Raw genomic sequence first — 21,331 nt, 5'->3', positions numbered from 1 at the left:
TCCTCCCAGTTTCAGCTCAAGATACTTTTTATTTATTTTTTTTCTGGACCTTATCTTGTCCAACCTTTCCAACTCAGTATTTTGACGTCCTAAATGGCCGAGAGAGTCCCAGCCCTTAACATGACTGCTTAAATTTCATCAATCAAATCGAGTTCATTAAAAACAGGTTCTTTCCAGGACACCCTTGGCATTTTTTTATTATTGCAAATTCGTATGATTTTAAAAAAGAACTGTTTAAGACGTCAGTCTCCTGAACAGAGTCCTATTTAGTGTGAACTTCCACAACGGGAGAAATTCCACAGCAAAGTTTCAGCCGCTACCGGCAAAGCAAAAGATATCTTTCCTATTTAGCAAAACCCATTTGGTACGGAGGACCTCCTAACCCCTTTTGCACTCCCTTCCTTTCCATCCCACGCCGCCGCCTCCACGTCCAATACAAGAGCGAGAAGGAAAAAAATGCTGTTGGTTAAACCGAGATATCCTCCAGTTTTGTTTTCCCCCTCATTCTTATCTGGTATGGGATCGTGTTCGGTTGTTTCATTCCCATTTCCGGTGTAATTCCGGGAGACACGTGGTCGTGGGTTTCCCTATTTCCTCCCCTGTCACCTGAGAGTAGAGTATCAGTCCGACAACCCGCCCCCCGCCCCGCCCCCCAATCCCCCCTCATGGGTCCTTCCCCTCGCGCGCCCCTTCCCCAAAAGGAGAGAGATAGAAGGAAGTGTAGCCGACTGAAAGTTCCATTAGGACCCCCTTGTGTGTGCTGGGTCTCCTGGTTCCCCCTTGTGAATGATCGATCTCCTCTCTATCGCATTGTTAGTTTTTTCTTTTTTTAATAAATAAAAACAAGGAAGAAAACCGATACACTGAGTTCAGACGATAATGATTGGATTTGTATGGATATTGAGATCATTTTCTGTGCAATAAAGGTATTGCAAGTAATTATTCAAAGTATTGAAGCCCTTCACATAATTTTTATGGATACCTGAAATGTTTTGAGATGCTTCTTACAGATGCTGGTATGAAATGCAGATAAATTAGTATATTAGTTTTGGCAAAGCAATTTATCGAGGACGTAATCATGACAGAAAATCTGTTGAGTTGCGATAGAAAGGCATTTTTATACCATAAAGATATATTAGTTGAAATTTCAAGGTTAAAAGGGTCTAGGGTCATTTATGATTGTCATTGAATCATTCTTTGCAAATAAGCTAAATAAGTAAAATTGGCTGTCAACTAGTTCACCCATGATAAAAAAACCTTAATTGAATTCATTCAAATTTTCACTCAGAGGCCTAACATGTCTGTTTTCAGAATTTTGCATTTTTTTTTTTTTTTTTACATAAGATGCCTGCACTGTCTCGTTTGCTGTGGAATTAACACAAAATCTAATTCTGAAGTATACCAGATGCTCATTTCGCAAATTGTAATTGCAGATTTTGTTGTTTTAAAAAAACGTAAATGTTAGCGTTATCATATGTATATTTCACTGACTGGATATAATTGTTAACCCGTAATGGTTTTACACGTGAATTCTCATTATCAACACCCATTCAGAATATTCTTGATTCATCACGAAGTTTGAAGTCTCAACAGACATAGGTTCATTTTTATTACTAATTTTAGTGTATCATTACTAAGCAGAAGTATCGTGCACGACTTCTAAGCATCTGAAATACATTAATCAATTTGGAGAGTGCAAAAATAAAAAGAAATTGCACGTAGATATTTAATGAAAAATCCATCAAAATTTCTTATTGTTGGTTTTGAAGATTGCGTGAGACATTGTTATTATTTAACTATTAAACGCTAAAAAACCTTGTTATTATATAATTATTAAACGCTTTTTAAAAAAAAAAAAAAAACCAGGGCTTGCCTGAAGTGGTCAAATGTTCACGTTTTCATTCTTGACCGGTATCCTATATAAATCCCATTTGAAATTTACAACTCATTGAATTACCCTCTTCTTTGAGCATTTGAGAGCGTGTTTATGCGTATATATAAAAATCACTAGTTTAATGTTAATATGAAGTCAGAGAAATATATTTCTGGTGAATAAAAATTCATTTCTCGATATGATGTGGTTCGCATACCACAATAAGCTGTGGGTCCTGTTGCTAGGTAACCAATTGTTACCTAGTCACATATAAAATATCTAATCCTTCGGGCCATCCCTAGGAGAGCTGTTAATCAGCTCAGTGGTTTGGTGAAACTAAGGTATACTTAACTTAATGTTGTATGGAGGTAATCTGATGTTTTCCGGTTGTAGTATTACTATCTTGTTTACAAATTGATAGTGAATGTTGTCATTTTTGGATTTTAAGTGTATTTACATTTGTCTCTCTATCTACAGGTAGGTCATCGTTTCTACTGAAACATGGAGTCTCTTCATCACGAAGGTATAGTAGAAAGTTCATTTTATGTCTTTTATTTTTGGTAGTGAGTATTCTTTCTTCATAATGTTTGGATGTTATAAATATAATGTTTTTTATGCTATGTTCTGATAGACATTATTCTATTATATACGTATATATATATATATATATATATATATATATATATATATATATATATATATACATACATACATACATATGGCTATATAGATATATATATATATATATATATATATATATATATATATAACCCCCCTATATATATATAGTTCTATATATATATATATATATAGCCATTAGTATGTATGTATATATATATATATATATATATATATATATATATATATATATATATATATATATCTATAATATAGTATATGCCATATGCATGTATGTATGTTTATATATATATATAATATATATATATATATATATATAATATAATATTATAATAATATATTAGTATATAATATATATACGTATATAAAGAATAATGTCTATCAGAACATAGCATAAAAAAACACTACCATACAGATTGTCGTAAAAATAGAAATGCACTGTGAATTAAAAATCACAATGATGTATACAAAAAGAAGAAATGCATTGTTAATAAAAATCCAAATGATGAACAATACTAAACTCACAGAAACGCATCAACTTGCGCGCGTCCGTGCTCGCCACCTCGACTCGAGCGATTGAACATTGGAGCAGTTTATATATATATATATATATATATATATATATATATATATATATATATATATATATATAGTTGATGCGGTAAATGGGTACGTGCCGCCCGCAACGCGAGCATACGCGTATGCACGTGCATCAGAGCCCGTGCGAGCGCAATATAATCTGATTTCAAATCGGAGTTGATTCGTTAGTCCGTCGACCATTATTAAGTGATAGTCTTTGAGACAGGTGGCCTGTGGGAAACGACGTACGAAGGTCCAGTAAAAGGTGAGACAGTCTTTTGAGAGTGATAAGACATTGATTGTTATTATAGAGAAGGACTGGGAGACGAGTTCTCCTACATTTTTTTTTTTTCTATAATCGTAATTCATTTCTGAGTCTAGTATTGTTCTTCATTTGGATGTTTATTAACAGTGCATTTTTCACCGTGTATACAGCATTGTGATTTTAATTTAAAGTGCATTTCTATATTTACGACGATCTATACGGTAATGTTTTTTTATGCTTTGTTCTGATATACATGATTTTATTTTCCATCGGATGAATCGTAAACATCCGTGGTGAGGACATTCTTGACAATTATTCAAGCCTTCGGTCATGAAAGACTATGTTAATTGATGGGAGGAATGTAGTATCATACAAAGATAACTAATATGAGGAATATGATAGTTTGGGGATAAGATATATGACGTTTCATTGGGCGGCTAGTATGAGTAGTAATAAGTCTCCTTTGGGATGTGGTGTAGGGCGTTTATTTTTGGGGATAAAAATATGATATGTTTAATTACCATTGATTTATTTGTCAGGAGTGAGGACATTTCATGTCTTGACATCCCCACCCTCCACCTTCTTTTTTTTTTTTTTTTTTTTTTTTTTACCTCATTTTTCCTTTTTTTATGTTAAGTTTTGGAAATAAAGGTTGTTTTGTTTTGATACGTCTGAGTTTGGTTTTAGCTACGGTAGGTGTCATGTTTTTTGAGGAGTGTATGTTACCATTTATTTTCAGAGGCAAGGCCCAGGGGAGCCTTGTAACACACACACACACACACACACACACACACACACACACACACACACACATATATATATATATATATATATATATATATATATATATATATATATATATATATATACACATACATACATACATACATACATACATACATAAGCGAACACCGCAGGAAAATGGTATGCAGAAATCCAAGCACTTTCGTCTTTATTAAGACATCGTCAAAGAACGAATTAAATACAGAAGGAAATAAAGTTACCAGGAAAACAAAAGGATCAAAAATAACCGATGGTTGATTGTCAAAAGGGTAAAAATCAAAGTGATAATCCAGGATTATCGGACATCACACGGTCACAAACTTAAAAATAGATTTAACTACAAGAAAAACTAAAGCTTAAGTCATACAAAGTACAAAAACACGTATAAATCTTGTTTCATCAAGTCAAATAATGGAAGTGTTCTAAATTTAAGTCTTGGTTTATTTAAACTCGATCCCTTCATAATGAAAAAAAGTTGTAGATAAATATAAGCAAAAAAAGGAATTTATTAATACATTCATTTTGCCTTATGAATTACCTGCATCCAAAGTTGTAAGTTATTCACAATTGATATTAGTGACTTATTTATGGTTTGCATTTAAATATAAATACATACATACAACATACATACACATACACTCTTCTAATTTTACCGACACTAACTTTCAATGAATATTGCATGTTATGTCCGTCCATTGTCTTCTTATCTCCATTTCTCTTCAGCGAATAAATCTCCAAGTTTCTGAAGTCTACTTAAGCCTTTTAATGCCATCCTGTCTACTAAGTAATCAAAGTAGTCATTTAGGGTGTCATAATTTCACAGTTTCAGCGGAAGTTCGAAGTTTGGCTCAGCAATTATGTAAAAGCCTTCGCCTAAGTAGGTGCTCGTTGAACGCAATTTTTTTTTTTTTTTTTTTTTTTTTTTGCCATTTTTCTTCTCCTGGTGCTTTTATCTTTGTGGTTTAAGACGGTGGAGAATGACGCTCAGTTTATCATGACTAATGAAGGTTTCATTAAAAGTGGAAATTGAAATTCTATAATAAAGTACCTTGCAATTTTACCTTGAAATAACGATCATTTGTTTTCCCCCTGGTACGACACATTAATTGCGCGTTCATGAGTAGAAGTTTCCGTAATTGTAGAGATAGATGCGTGGTAATTTTTCCATTACTTGCACCGAAAGGCATTTTAGGAAGTTAAGAAATGTGGTCTAGGATTTTCTTGCCTTTTTTTTCTCTGCAGGCACCAAGTGCCCTTATGTGGAATAGGGCAATTTGGAGAGTGCACAAATAAAAAGAAAGTGCACGTAGATATTTCATTAAAAAACCATCAAAATTTCTTATTGTTGGTTTTGGAAAAATTTAAAGTTTATGGTTAGCTACATGACGTCTTACCCAAATGAATCTATAGGGCTTTACCCACCCCTTAAAGGTAAGGAATGTTGAACTAATCAAGGAAAATAGGTCGAAAAGGGATAAAATCCAAAGTCTCGTAGTGCATGGGAAAGAAGAAAAATTCGTGAAGAAAATTGAGTGATTGTACTAAATCCTGACAAAGTCCTGACCAATATTATAATGTATTAACTTTTTCATTTCATGGTTGGAAACGCCTCAGATCTTAATGTTTTTGTTAATATAGAAATTATTGAAGAAAAATGTATGGAAGTGCAAAATTATAAGATTGAACCTCTGCAATAGATGTACTATTATGCTATTCGCAAAATATTTAAATCTTATTATTCTTCATAGGATTGTAATCAAATGTAAAACATTTAACAACTCTGGAGTCAAGACATTCATTAATAACAAAAGTGTACATATTTTAGCTGTGGTTAATTACTCATGCAAATCTTAAATATAGTAGGGGATTGCTGGTGTCAGAGTGAATAAAATTTGTGATGACCAAGTGGATGCTACCTGCCCACCTGTCAGGAGGAAGGCCTATAGCTTTCAGCTTGTGATCAAATACGTGAATTGGCATTGCTTTCCTATAAAAAAAATGTACAGGTGTTATTTTTTTATAGGAAATCAATACCAATTCAGGTATTTGATCATCAGCTGAAAGCTACAGGCTTCATCCTTGTACATATCGTCAGCGACCATTTTTCCTTCTATTGCTAAGCTTTGAAATGCATTATCTGCTGACGATTTGCGTGTGTGTGTGTGTAAGTGTAAGTAAGTAAGGAAAATAGTCAGCAGATAAAGGATTCCAAAACTTGGCAATAGAGGGAAAGATCTCAGCCAGTTGTCGTTTTACATTTTCCTCCGTAACGTTTATAATTATATATATAATTATTCTATAATAGATATATAATATTATATATATATATTATCGTAGCTATATATTATATTATATATATATATATGTGTGTGTGTGTGTGTGTGTGTGTGTGTGTGTGTGTGTGTGTGTGTGTGTGTGTGTGTAAAAAGGAGGAATGTACAGACTTATCATTTTTAACTTCCCTGGAGACTGAGAGTTCTGGCGGCAGCTTAAGAATGCTGATGTACCTAAGCAGGTCGTCCTGTAGTTATGTGCGATGTTAGAGTTCCTTACCTAAGCATATCAGTGCCATTTGTTGTTTTTCTATTTTTTTGTTAGGTCAGCAGGAAATTGCTTGACATCTACGTGAGTCACGGGGGATCGTTAACAGTGCTGTTGATTTTTCTTTTTTCCTTTTTTGGAAGTTAGCCATCGCTGACACAAGTTTTTTTATCATGGGCGAGTTTAAATTTATTTTTCTCTCCAGTTTGTGAGAATTTTTTAATGTCTCAGTTCGTGACTTGGAGTCATTGTTCGGGAACGTGTTTATGATTTCGGTTGTTTGATGCTGCAGAGAGATTTATGGGAGAATTTTTGCATTTTTTTTAATGCATACGAAATGGCACTACATTTTTTTTTCTGGATATTTGTGTTCCAGAAGTTGTGGGTTTCTTGCACAATACCTTTGTTGTATTTGTGACAACTTTGCCAGAGATAGGAAACTTGGTTAAGTTTCTAGTGGCCTGTGCCGTAGTGCATATGGAGAAGTCTTTGCTTGGACACTTTGAATTTGGAGTTTTGTTATAATGAGTTGTGGCACATTGGTGATTTTTTCTAGAATTACCTAGGCAATTTTATTTTCCGAGTTTTTGGCTTTTTTTCAGCAGTTATGCTAAACAGAGAGTTTATAGTCTTTGATTTTAACATTGAGTTATTTTGGAGAATTGGAGATATAATTTTTGATGTATAATTGTCAAGTTAACGTAATTTATTGATTGTTTATTTTCTTAGATCAGCCTTGTAACTTAGTTTTAAGTGTTCTCTTATATTTAGTTCAGCAGCTGTATTTTCTTTACGTTAACGTAACGTTCAGTGTTTTTTTTACAAATGTTCCACTAATTGATACTATTAATATTATACTTGACAAAATTTTTATTGATGATGATACAACATTTCATGGTTTTGATCGGTTGACTTTTAAACAGTTTCTCGATCTTGCTGTGCAAGATTCGATGTTCATTTTTAATAAACAACTCTACTCGCAGGTCGATGGAGTTGCTATGGGGTCTCCTTTGGGCCCTATTTTTGCTAACTTTTTTTATGTCTGATTTAGAATCAAAACTTTTAAACGGTTGTGACCCTAATTTTAAACCATTTTTATATCGAAGATATGTGGATGATACTTTTGTTTTATTTAGACATTCATGGCAGTGCTCCTTATTTTTAGAATTCATTAATAACGCTCATTCTCAGATTAATTTTACTATGGAGGTAGAGAGCGAGGGCAGCCTTCCATATCTTGATATTAAGGTAACGAGAAATAACTCGGATTTCACCACGGCAGTATACAGAAAACGAACTTATACGGGTTTAACCAATAACTTTTATAGCTCTTGCCAATACTCATTTAAACTCAACACCATCTATACGCTGATTAATAGAGCTCTCAAATATTCTTCCTCATGGCAAATATTTCATAACGAAATGACTTTCTTGGCAAACTTTTTCAAAGCCAATTCATTTCCACAAGATATTGTACATAAAATCACCAACAAGGTACTTTCCAAATTTTTGTATCCATCATCAACTACTTTTGATGTACCGAAGAAAATATTTTATGCTACTGTTCCGTATTTTTCAGATTCAAAATTTATCTTAAACTTCACTCGTATAATTGAACAGGAAATTCCATGTCTTAAAGTCAGGCTTGTATCGAGCAATCCTTGCACTATTCGATCGTTTTTTAACTTTAAAGATCGCCTTCAGCCCTTCATGAGATCCAACGTTATTTTTAAATTCACATGCCCTGGATGTCCGGGCTCTTACGTTGGATCGACTCGGAGGTTGCTGAGGGTCAGATATTGTAGCCATTTGGGCTTTAGCTTCCGTACTGGTCAAAGGATAAAACAACCAGAATTTTCCAATATCAGAAACCACTCAATAATATGCAAGACTGAAATTCAAAAAGAACATTTTACAATAATTGATTATGTTAAACATCCAGACCAACTAACAACGCTGGAGTCATTATATATTAAAAGACTGGTGCCCTCATTAAACGGTAATTTGTCCTCGTCACCCCAGTACCTGGCATAGTTGTCGTCGCTTCTCTCTCCCAGCTGTAACTCATTCCATCTTCACCTCTGATCATGGACGGTTGGTGTTTTTAGTAGTCTCTCTTTTTATTTACTGCTCTTTTTAATCTTTTTTAGACTTTATTTTTAAAAAATTGTGAATTCCTTTTAACTTTATGTGATTGTTTATAATATGTCTTTGTATTTTATTCACAGACTGATGATGCACTCAGTTGTGCGAAACGTATCATATGTAATAAACTTGTCCCTTTAAATCTGGTATCATGGACTCCTTCTGGACACTATATATATATATATATATATATATATATATATATATATATATATATATATATATATATATATATGTAGTGTGTGTGTGTGTGTAAAAAGGAGGAATGTACAGACTTATCATTTTTAACTTCCCTCGAGACTGAGAGTTCTGGCGGCAGCTTAAGAATGCTGATGTACCTAAGCAGGTCAATGATCGTCCTGTAGTTATGTGTGATGTTCGAGTTCCTTACCTAAGCATATCAGTGCCATTTGTTGTTTTTCTATTTTTTTTGTTAGGTGAGCAGGAAATTGCTTGACATCTATGTGAGTCACGGGGGATAGTTAACAGTGCCGTTGATTGTTCTTTTTTCCTTTTTTGAAAGTTAGCCATCGCCGACACAAGTTTTTTTTATCATGGGCGAGTTTTAATTTATTTTTCTCTCCAGTTTGTGAGAATTTTTTAATGTCTCAGTTCGTGACTTGGAGTCATTGTTCTGGAACGTGTTTATGATATCAGCTGTTTGATGCTGCAGAGATTTTTGGGAGAATTTTTGCATTTTTTTTAATGCATACGAAATGGCACTACATTTTTTTTCTGGATATTTGTGTTCCAGAAGTTGTGGGTTTCTTGCACAATACCTTTGTTGTATTTGTGACAACTTTGCCAGAGATAGGAAACTTGGTTAAGTTTCTAGTGGCCTGTGCCGTAGTGCATATGGAGAAGTCTTTGCTTGGACACTTTGAATTTGGAGTTTTGTTATAATGAGTAGTGGCACATTGGTGATTTTTTCTAGAATTTCCTAGGCAATTTTATTTGCCGAGTTTTTGGCTTTTTTCAGCAGTTATGCTAAACAGAGTTTATAGTCTTTGACTTTAACATTGAGTTATTTTTGGAGAATTGGAGATATAATTGTGTATAATATTTTTTGGCCCCATTTGAAATTTTTTTTTTTTTTTTTTTTTTTTTTGGGAACTATTCCACAGTTTAGGCCTATGGTGGTGAGAGCTATGTTTAGTTCAATTATTTTGCAGCCATTTTTGTTGCAAATGGAGACACCTTTATGAGGAGATATGTGGCAATATTTTTTGAGTGTGTCAGCTAGGTCCTTTGAGTGCATTTTTTTGGAGTTGGAGTTTCATTTGTGATTATCCTGCTTGGAGATATAATATTTTTTGGAGACTTGTTTTATTCCACATAGAGTTATTGGTGAAATAGAGGTGAATATTTTTTGTTACTTGGGTGGTGGTTTTATTAACATGTGGTTATTGGTGAAATAAGAGGGAATATGGTGGCGTGGTTATTAATTAAATGGAGGAAATATTTTCATCACTGGGGTGGTGTTATTATTAAGATGGTGATTTATATATATATGGAGATGGGATTAATCTTTGGGGGTCTACAGAAGCCGTTGGATGTCTTCCGCAGGGAGACGTTTCTCCTTCCTACAGCGTGCTACGAGTCTGTGCAGGCAGTTGCAGACAAAGAGGGATATTCAAGTATCCAAGATGGAGAAAAAAGTTTCTACACCCAATTGTTTTTGGAGATGAAGCGTGATAGACATTACTTTATACTGCCAGAGATGTGCAGTTATTACTATATTTTGTGTTTAATGAGCCGGCCAATGTGTTTTTTTATATATGAGCTGTTTTATGTGGCCTGTGGCTAGGCTGGGGCTAGCCAGGATGGTGGCCGAGCTAATCTGTAGAAAGGAGGAATGTACAGACTTATCATTTTTAACTTCCCTGGAGACTGAGAGTTCTGGCGGCAGCTTAAGAATGCTGATGTACCTAAGAAGCAGTCAATGATCGTCCTGTAGTTATGTGCGATGTTAGAGTTCCTTACCTAAGCATATCAGTGCCATGAGGGCTTGTTCAAGATGCCTTTGAAAACTGGCTGCAACCAATTTCCGAAGGGTGTGAATTCATGTGTACGTGTGCGCCTCTTCCGTTCATAATGGCATCTTTAGCCAAAACTATGGGGAGACTTACGGAGAGGTCTGTGCAAGAAAGGCAGAGCTGCAATGGGTAAGAGTTATTATGCTTTAGCCAAAGTTGTGGCTTAGTTGTCTGTTTTGATATTTTGTAAAGATGTTCTATTTTCATTTAATCTTTTGACTTTGTCTTTACAATTGTGTGTGCTCACTAGTGCGTTCTCCTGTCTTTTAAACAGGCGGATCTAGTGGAGGGGGCTAAGTGTCCTAGTGAGGGGACTGTATTTTGGAGAGGAGATAATTGGTGTTTGACCGTTACTGATTAAGACTATTATTTCATGGGGGGTTATCTGAGTTAATTGAACTATGAGTTATCATTCTATTAATTATCCTGTAAGAATCTGAATTATTCAATTAGTACTTTGCTTTGAATAAACGTATATTTTTGTAGCTCCGACTCTGATTTGGTGACCTTAAATGATGGAGTGGAGGTTGAGAGAGAGAGAGAGAGACGAGAGAGAGAGAGAGAGAGAGAATAGAGAGAGAGGAGGTACCAGTTCGCCTTCCGCTATGGCTAAACGCTTACTAAATATGAGAATCACGGGGGCGATGCTCCCATATACATACACACACACACACACACACACACACACACACACACACACACACACACATATATATATATATATATATATATATATATATATATATATATATATATATATATATATATGTAAGTGTTTACATAATAAAAATATGGAATGTTAGTCCATATATATAAAAGATTGCTTGCAGGAATGTGATCAGACTAGAGACGCTAAAGATGACGTATACAATAAAAGTAGGCTAAGATAACATGCCGTCACCTGTAGTCATTCAATTGTTTATAAATATTAGTCCAAGCTCCCTGCTTGAGACAAATACCCCGACCTATGATTCAAACGGCCTACGTGATCTGTAGCGTGTCTCATTTGATTGTGTGTTCGTATGAAACTATGTCATTTGTATGTATGTTCATATGTTCGAACTACTGTCTGTTCCTTCATAACTTGTAACAGAGATGGTAGACAAGGCGAACAGAGTTAGCTATCGTCATTAGAAGACCTGTACCTCTTTACCTAAGCTTTATCATGTAGAGGAATAGGATTAGCCATCATCATTGGCAGAAGCGATCAAGCTATCGTTATTAGAAGACTTGTACAATCATATCTGATCTTCAGCATGTAAAACTTCAGAAGAATACATATATTTTTATATTTCGTGTTTTCTACAAGAACCTCCTCACCATGAGTTTAACACATCGTCGTAATAACTCACAAGATAATACCGACTTCGTAAGTGATCTACAAACCTCCAGACACTCCATTGAAGATGGAAGTGCAATACCAACCGACTTAGCGTAAGATTATCGCTAGTCTAACATTACCTCATAGGGCGCCTTATCATACAAGGCACAAGCCCTAATATATATATATGGAAGGAAGCAATAGTCAAAGAACAGATAGAAGGGAAATGCGAGAGACCCATACTTAGATTTAAAAGGATGTAGGGATGTTAAAACCGAAACAATGGTGTAGCCTCATAGGGAGAAAAGGGGGATGGGAGTTTATGGAGGAAGCACCCACAATAAAACAGAAATGCGGCCAATGAAGTGGAATAAGACAAAGAAGGAGAAAAAAAAGTTTAGATAGACATTGAATTTAAATGGAAGAGATTGTTAAGAATTTATGTTGAGGGAACCTGAGCTCTGAATTTCAGAGTATGTAGGAAAAGCAAGATTGTTTGGAAAGAAATATGGTGGAGTAATATTCAGCAAAGTGTGGGCTTTTGTAACGTAAACGAAGAATACTATAAATAAAGAGAATTTGAAGTAATAGTTTAAGAAATACAAGAATTTTTTGGTTTGCATGTTAAGACCAGCTGAGGACGTATTGACCCATCTGTTCTCAAGGCAAGAAGTATTTTTTTTTATTTTAATTGATCCCTCTCTTGTGAATTTCATCTCTTAAATCATAAATTATACATTTGCAACAACCAAGATCAACTATAGTTCCGTAATCAGGCAGCTCTTAGAATACTGTAGTAGTTAGGGAAAACGGAAATAGGATCAATCTATAGGCGAAGGGTTATGAAAAATACCAAGCTTTTGTTTAGCTCACATTATTAATAGATGATTGTTATGTAAATACGTATTCAAAGTATTGTATATATACATAATTTCATTGTGGAATTGCGAAAAGGAAAAAAATGGATAGTGGAGTAGATTTCCTGATAAATTGGATTTTTTCCCTCCGTGGCATTATTTGACATTGAATCATTTATTTTACTGAAATTCGCGTTCCTGAGGTTGGATACTCTCCCGCCATAATTAAACTGGTGAATCAAGGCTGAACCATGCGCTGAAAACTTCCAACACATTGATTTCTAGATATTCCTTTACGGAAGACTTCTCTGAACGTCGAACTTCCTTACATGCACAAAGCTTTTCAAATTTATTCTGTGCTCAGTTTCTTTCATCATGGAAGTTAAGGCCGTTCGTTTCATCCCAGTGCCCCTTGTTTTCCATAAATCTTGCACCAAAGATCTTCCTCTCCTCCCCTTTCCAAACACTTACGAATTATACGATTTCAACAGCCTGCCAGGCTGTATTATCTAGACTGAACCGCCCCCAACACCCTAATCCTTTATTGTCATCCACCTTTCATTGACATTTCTATCGTTTTTCGTATTAAAAAAGAATGTTAATATTAGCGTCTTCTTATAAATTCGTGTATACCTCTTGAAGATTTTTCTCCTTAACGTCAAACCTCTCCAACAACTGTTTCATGATAATCACTTTCTCACATGCCTTGTCTAAAACCATACTGATCCTCGGCCGTAACTCAGCCTGTTGTCTATCTCGACTTTTAATCCTACTTGTATATATATATATATATATATATATATCTATATATATATATATATATATATATATATATATATATATTTATATATATATGTGTGTGTGTGTGTATTGTATTTATATATATATTAATATATAATATATATATATTATATATTATTAATTATATATAATATTATACCCAACACACACGAACACGCACACACACACACAAACAAGTAGGATTTGGCTAAAAAAAAAGGTCGAGAAAGACAACAAACCGATTCATATAGGAGGATCAGTTGCTGGCGAGGATTCAGCATTAAGGAAAATAACCTTCAGCAGACATAAACGAGCAAATAATAAAAGTTTGTATTAGAATTAAGCGAGGTGGAGGTTGCTGAAGACGTATGGTGTGGGAAGTAATTAACTGAGGACCGTCTATATTATTATGATGATGAAAGCGACAGGTATTTCCTTATATAAATTATAAATTTGGAAGCGTGTCTGGCTAGTTTCAAAAATGGCCCCGAGACCGGTATTTTGCCTGTATGGTTATTCAAATATAGATGGAGTGATGTGAGATGGAAAAGTAGATCCAGAGTTGCGGCATTCAACAATGGAAAATATTCAGATCTTTTCGACTTACCATGCACTAATTGTTTTAACAATATCCAGTTTTGGCGAATATGACTATAAATACTGTCTTTCTATTTATTAGTGAGCCTGTTTATCTATAAGTCTCTAGTAAACTAATTCATGTTAATATTCACACGCACACATACATACATACATACATACATACATATATATATATATATATATATATATATATATATATATATATATATATATATATATATATATATATATATATATATATATAAGTCATATCACACTTCCGTGATTCATATACATATATCGAGCTACAATGTCCTTTAATATCTAATTCGCTCTACCTCGGAATTAATATATTTTCATATATGCTTAACCGAAGGGGAATTTTTTCTCGATAAATAGACTTGCCTGGACCAGAGCGCGAACCCATGGATCCTTTCAAATCCAGGAACGCGGTGGTGTAGTAGGTAATAGCTTCACTGACGTTCCTGGATTTGAAAGGATCCATGGGTTCGCGCCCTGGTCCAGGCAAGTCTATTATCGAGAAAAAATTCCCCTTCGGTTAAGCATATATGAAAATATATTAATTCCGAGGTAGGGCGAATTAGATATTAAAGGACATTGTAGCTCGATATATATATATATATATTATATATATATATATATATATATATATATATATATATATATATATATATAAAAATGCGTGTATACGTATATGTATATATTTTAACGTGAATTAGTTTATTAGAGGCTTATAGATGAATAGGTACATTGATAAATAGAAAGACAGTATGTATGGTTACAGTCGCCAACATTGGATATTGTTTAAAACAATTAGTGCTTGGTAAATCGAAAATAAATGAATGTTTTCTGTGACTATATCTCTTAAACTAAATGGTAAATAAAAAGAAACTCGTTGGTATACCGTAAAATAAAAATTCCTAGGAATTGTAGCTTTGGACATCGTCATGAATTTTGAAAACATCATGTAAGTAAAAACTGTATTAATGCCAATTTTCTTTTATTGATGCGAAATGCTTCTTTCGCTCGAAAGAACAAACGGTAATGCAACAGAGAGAGCAGGCTTGTCGTTTTCCTTAAATACCCCAAACTTTAAAATTCATTTGAAAATGACTTATATTTTCTTCCTCCGTAAATAACTCTCCATGAAAACTCTGCACCGCTCCAATTCCGACTAGCGAGCAAGAAAATGTACGAAATGATTCAAGTTATTTCCCCGAATAATATTTTGGCCCCACGCATCCACCTCCCCGAGAACGCTAGCAGATGACCTTACGCCAAGGCAACTAAGAGCGCATTTAATTAAATTTAATTTTGAATGATAACGTTCCCTCATCTGAAGCAAAGAGAGAGAGAGAGAGAGAGAGAGAGAGAGAGAGCAGGGGGTATGAGTGGACTATGAGGTCCTACTCCCTCATATCATAACCCCCTCTCCCTCCTTCCCCGGCCCTGTCCATCCCCTTCCTCTTCTCAACGAGATGCTATATTTTGGCGAGGTTAAAGTGGCTTCCTCGCGCTTCTATTACACACAAGTGCCAAATATATATGTTCAATTTCCCCTCGCTAAGCGTAACAACCTTTTCTTGGCGGCAAAATATCCCGCCTTCGTTTCTAACCTCTTCCCTTGGTAGAATGCACTGGCAGAAGGTTCTAATTAAGAGAGAGAGAGAGAGAGAGAGAGAGAGAGAGAGAGAGAGAGGCTGAGGGTGGGACAGATATGCCTCTCCGTCTCACCACCTCCTCCTTTTATCCTTCTGGAGCCCCCTTCCCTAACCCCGGTCCCCATCCCCATCCCCCTCCCGAAGGGGTTGTGTTTCAACAAACAACTCCTCAAGCACAATTAAGATCCTCCAAGACGTTTCTGCATAAGTTAAGAGATTCACAAGAGGCAAGATGGGGAAGGGGGCAGAAATGGGGATGCAGAAGAATAGGAGGAAGTTGGGAAAGGCGAGACGGATGAGGATAATAATAATAATAAGAGGACGATGACGCAGGAGAGGAAGAAGAAAATAATGAGGGCGAAGGGCTGAGATTAGCAATGTTGTGGGAGAAGTGAGCTTTGGAACGAGAACACAAGGGAAGAAGAGGGTGACGAACGAGCTGGAGAGGTTCTTTAAAGGGAGAAATTCGGAAAAATGATGTGAAAAGATGAGTGAAATAATTTAAAAAGCAGCAGCCAGGAAAGAGTATAAGCCAGTGAATGGACCTTGTTAGAGATGGGGCATTAATTATTTTTTTGCTTTAGGCAAAATAAAAACGATAGCTTTTCAAGGAGAAAATGTGAGGAACTACCAATTTAGAAAATGCTCCCCCACCCCCCTTTTTTGTGTTCCATTTATCAAATTTATTAAGACTTACATCTGTCATTGGAACATACGCATGTGTGCGTTGAAGTTGAACAATGTCAAGATTTTTTTTGTCTTGCCATAATTCACTCACAATTGAGTGTGTCCGACCATTTGTAATTAGTCATAGGTTTGATATACCTTCTCTGCACAACAGGTTCATAGTGCCTTAATTTGATATTCCAAGTGGTCTGCTTAAACACAGGGGCTGTTATGTTTATAGCTTGATAATACGCCATTCATTTCTCGCTGGGACTATAACGGAAACTCTTCATGGAGCATTTCATTTATAAATGGCTCTCTCTCTCTCTCTCTCTCTCTCTCTCTCTCTCTCTCTCTCTTTATCCTTTAAATCTATAGAGGAATCTCACGAGGAAATGGTATTTATTTGCTTCAACTTGTTAAAATTTAGACTTCAGTATACTTTTTACTTATATATTGTATGTATATATATATATATATATATATATATATATATATATGTATATATATATATATATATATATATATAGATATATATATATATATATATATATATATATATATATATATATATAATATATGATTATACAATTATTACGGGCTCCTTTTATTATGTATATATGGTATATATATATATATATATATATATATATATATATATATATATATATATATATATATATACATACACATATAACAAAAGAAACCCATAAAAATGCCAATGGGTAGAAAGTTAATGCTATACATTTCGGAGAACAATTGTCTCCCTCTGCCTGTCGAGGGAGACAGTTGTTCTCTGAAGTATATAGCATTAACTTTCTACCTTTTGGCATTTTTAAGGGCTCCATTTAATACATGGAATGGTTTTAACAGAAAATATTTCATATATATATATATATATATATATATAATATATATATATATATATTGTCAAAAACTAACCAATTTCATTTACTTTAAAAGGTTCTCATTATGAAACACAGGTGAGCGTCTCTTATTACTTAAAATCTTTACAGGAAAAACTAACAAATACTCAGGCGGGCGACTAAACTACGTCTTAGATACCCCTGACAGACGTAAATCCACTCAGCTTGTCCATGTAAACCTGATTAAACCTTACAAAGTTTCTGCAGGCATAATCAACCATTTCGTTCATGACTTTGGACATTTGACCACTAAGAATGTTCCACTAACCTCCTTTACCCCAAAGTCACAGATTGATGTTAAGATTCCCACTGAAGAAGACGAAATGGAAGCAGACGACGAGGAAAGTTTCTGTGTGAAGTCCACCCTATCTTGGAAGGACATGGAGAATTCTGAAAATTTGAGATCCTTCCGCAGTTCCCAGAATGTCCATCACCTATGCAGGAGGACTTGGTTGCGCTCATTAAGCAGTATGCTTCAATTTGTTCTGATAAGCCTGGAGGTTGCACCCGTATAATGTGTAAAAGATGCTTATCCTTTGCCCAGAATTTCAAATATAATAGACTCTGTTAGCAATGCAAAATATTTAACCCAGATAGACTTATTGAAAGGTTACTATCAGATTAGGTTAACTGAAAGGGCTAAAGAAACTTCAGCTTTTATCACCCCTTTTGGTCGTTTTGAATATCTTGTTTTACCATTTGGCCTTTCAAATGCACCAGCAACCTTTCAGAGAACCATGCAAGAGGTCATCAGGGGTCTTCCAAAGGTGTATGTGTAGCTTGATGACATTGTTGTAGCAACGGACACTTTGGAAGAACATCTATAAATACTAGCTTTACTTTTCGAGAGACTGAAGGAGGCAAACTTGACAATCAATCTTGCTAAAAGCTCTTTTGGAAAAGGTCAGGTGATGTATCTTGGTCATGTTAGTGGCAGTGGCACTATAATTCCAAGGATGCAAACATTAGTGCCATTAAAGAATATCCAGTGCCAGGGAATAGAAAAGAGCTTAAAACAATCTTGGGCATGGTTTGTTATTATTCAAGGTTTTGCCCAAACTTCTCTGTTATCACGGCCCATCTTTTTGCTCTTACTTCGACTAAAGTGCCTTTTCAGTGGACTGAGAAACATGAGAGGGCCTTTGAGTAATTAAAACTATTTATGATCTCTAAGCCACTTCTGCAAGCTCCTGACTTCACAAAACCTTTTTTCCTTCAGGTTGATGCAAGCAACATTGGCTTTGGAGGAGTGTTTTTACAGGAATTGTTCAGTGAGGTTACAATCTCACTGCCTCTGCTGGAGCGGCTGTTACCGATTGCTTACCATTCAGGGTTCTTCAAAGGCGCACAGCTCCGATGGGCAACTGTGGAGAAAGAATTATATAGCATTGTAGATTTGGTGCTGCACTTTCGTCCCTACTTGGAAGGCCTTGTGAAAGTAGCAGTTTACTCAGATCACTTGCCTCTCAGTTTCTTGCATTGAGCGAAGTTCGACAACCAAAAGCTACTAAGGTGGTCATACATACTTTCGTCCTTCAATATTGAAGTTCGAAAGATTCAGGGATCGAACAATAATGTTGCAGATGCACTGTCACACCTACCTCCACTTCCAGCTACATCAGTCATTCAAGAGTCTTCAGCTTCAAAATAAACTTGATTTGTTTGTACTTTTTGCTACTTATGTTGTCATCAAAGTTTTATGTATGCTCATATGTACTTATCTTTGAACTCAGTTTTATAATTCCTTATTCAATTCTGAGATTTATGATTTGTATATACTTTTTCACGTAATTTCACTCTCAACAGGGATGGAATATGTCAAAAACCAACCAATTTCATTTACTTTAAAGGTTTATGTAAATTACAGACTCCTAACGCCATCTGTTGGTAATAGTGAAATTACTTAACTTATAACGCCATCTGGTGGTAACGGTGCATTTACTTCAGTTTCAATTCTGTTTTTCATCCTTGGAAAAACTTACGTTGGAGTTGTTACGGCTTATTTTGGTAGAGTTCATTATCCAGTGGTTGTGGCAATACATATTTATTCTGATCTGGTGGTAATGGCTTTTGTGTATATTTAAAGTGGTGAAAATAGATTTTTTAAGCCTTGCTGATTATTTTATTCCACGGTATAACCATCTATTGTGGAAATTATCAAATGTTAAGACTCTGGTTCCATCTCAGAGTTATGAAAGTTCTTCAGAATTAGTAGAATTCGTTATAATATATATATATATATATATATATATATATATACACACACATATATATATATATATACACTTATTTAAGTTAACAAATCCAGCATGAGTCTGAGCTTGCTTTACTCCTAAGGCCAAGCGACCGTAATGTTGTCAACATGATGCAAGCCAGTGTAACTCTCCAGGTAGCCAGAGGATTCGTTCTCGTAAAGCTCTAGATCTGTTAAATTTCTAAGTTAATCTTTACTTTTTAATCTGTTAAACCTGTTTCAATAATCATACTTAGAATTCCTGGTTTTAAATCTTGAAATATTTTAGTAACCTCACCTTTTTATATGGATGTACTTCCACCCGTAGCTCTGGTTCAAGCCTGATAGTCTTAAGCTAGAAGTAGAAGCCTTTGGTAAGTGTTGTTACTACACCCACTTCTTGTTCCAACAAACACCCCCCCCCCACCCCCCCCACCCAAACAGCCCCCAACCCCAACAGCAGACGGTGGAGTGAAATAGTGGGCGGCAGCCCACATAGATAGAGAGAGGGAGTGAGGCGGGTAATTCATTTAAATGTTATGTTCATATTCTTTCAACCACGGGCCCATTAACGTCTTGCCCACTCCCCCCTCCCCACTTCCACCGTCTCTCCCCAAAGAGCTTAGCGGGAAATCCCTTATTAGAATAACGCGCCGTAGGTTGTCATCCCAATCTCACTTTTGAATTCCGCACGAGATAGGAAGAGCAGCATCTTTGAATTTATCTCCGGCGCCCTCCCCGAATTTCCTTTCCCGGTGTGACATCTTCTCTCGCTTGTTTTTAAGCGGTAAAGGGGCGGCGGAGTAATTGATGATGAAGCCTCCGTCACTTAATTATAAGGTGCATTATTAAGATGTCACCTGAAGAGCCGGCGGAAATGGTGCAAGGAGGAGGAAGAGGACCTCCTGCCTCCTTCCTCCTGGCTCCTCCCCTCGGCCACCCTCCTAGATCGTATCCTCCTGTCCTGTTCTCATCCACCTGTCCCTCCTCATCTTCCTCACTTCGCTCCGGCATTCCATTTGGCCTAGATTTAACCTTCATGTATTAATAGGCTTTTATGTCGTTTCTGATGTTTTAGGTTATTTGATTTTTGTTTATTTTCCTCTGCTAATTCGACTCTGTTCTCAGGTTTCAAGATTCAGCTTCGTATTAGTAACAAGAATTTTCATTCTCATCGTGTTTTAAAACATGTTTCCTTCACTTATCTTTTAACCTTATTTTAAAAGTCCCTTTGCTCTAGTCTACGTTATATTAATATGTTTTCTTTTTATTGTGTATAATTATAGATAGACAAAAATTATCACAGTTATCATATTTTTTTATTGCATTGGAAAAAACGGTCACTCACACCTCATCTTATCAAATTAAAACGTTGGAACATATCACAATAAATGTCACATTTACTGGGGTATGTTTCAAGTAAAAT

Source organism: Macrobrachium nipponense, chromosome 19 (assembly GCF_015104395.2).
Source record: "Macrobrachium nipponense isolate FS-2020 chromosome 19, ASM1510439v2, whole genome shotgun sequence".
Taxonomy (NCBI): domain Eukaryota; kingdom Metazoa; phylum Arthropoda; class Malacostraca; order Decapoda; family Palaemonidae; genus Macrobrachium; species Macrobrachium nipponense.
This window is presented reverse-complemented; position numbering follows the sequence as displayed.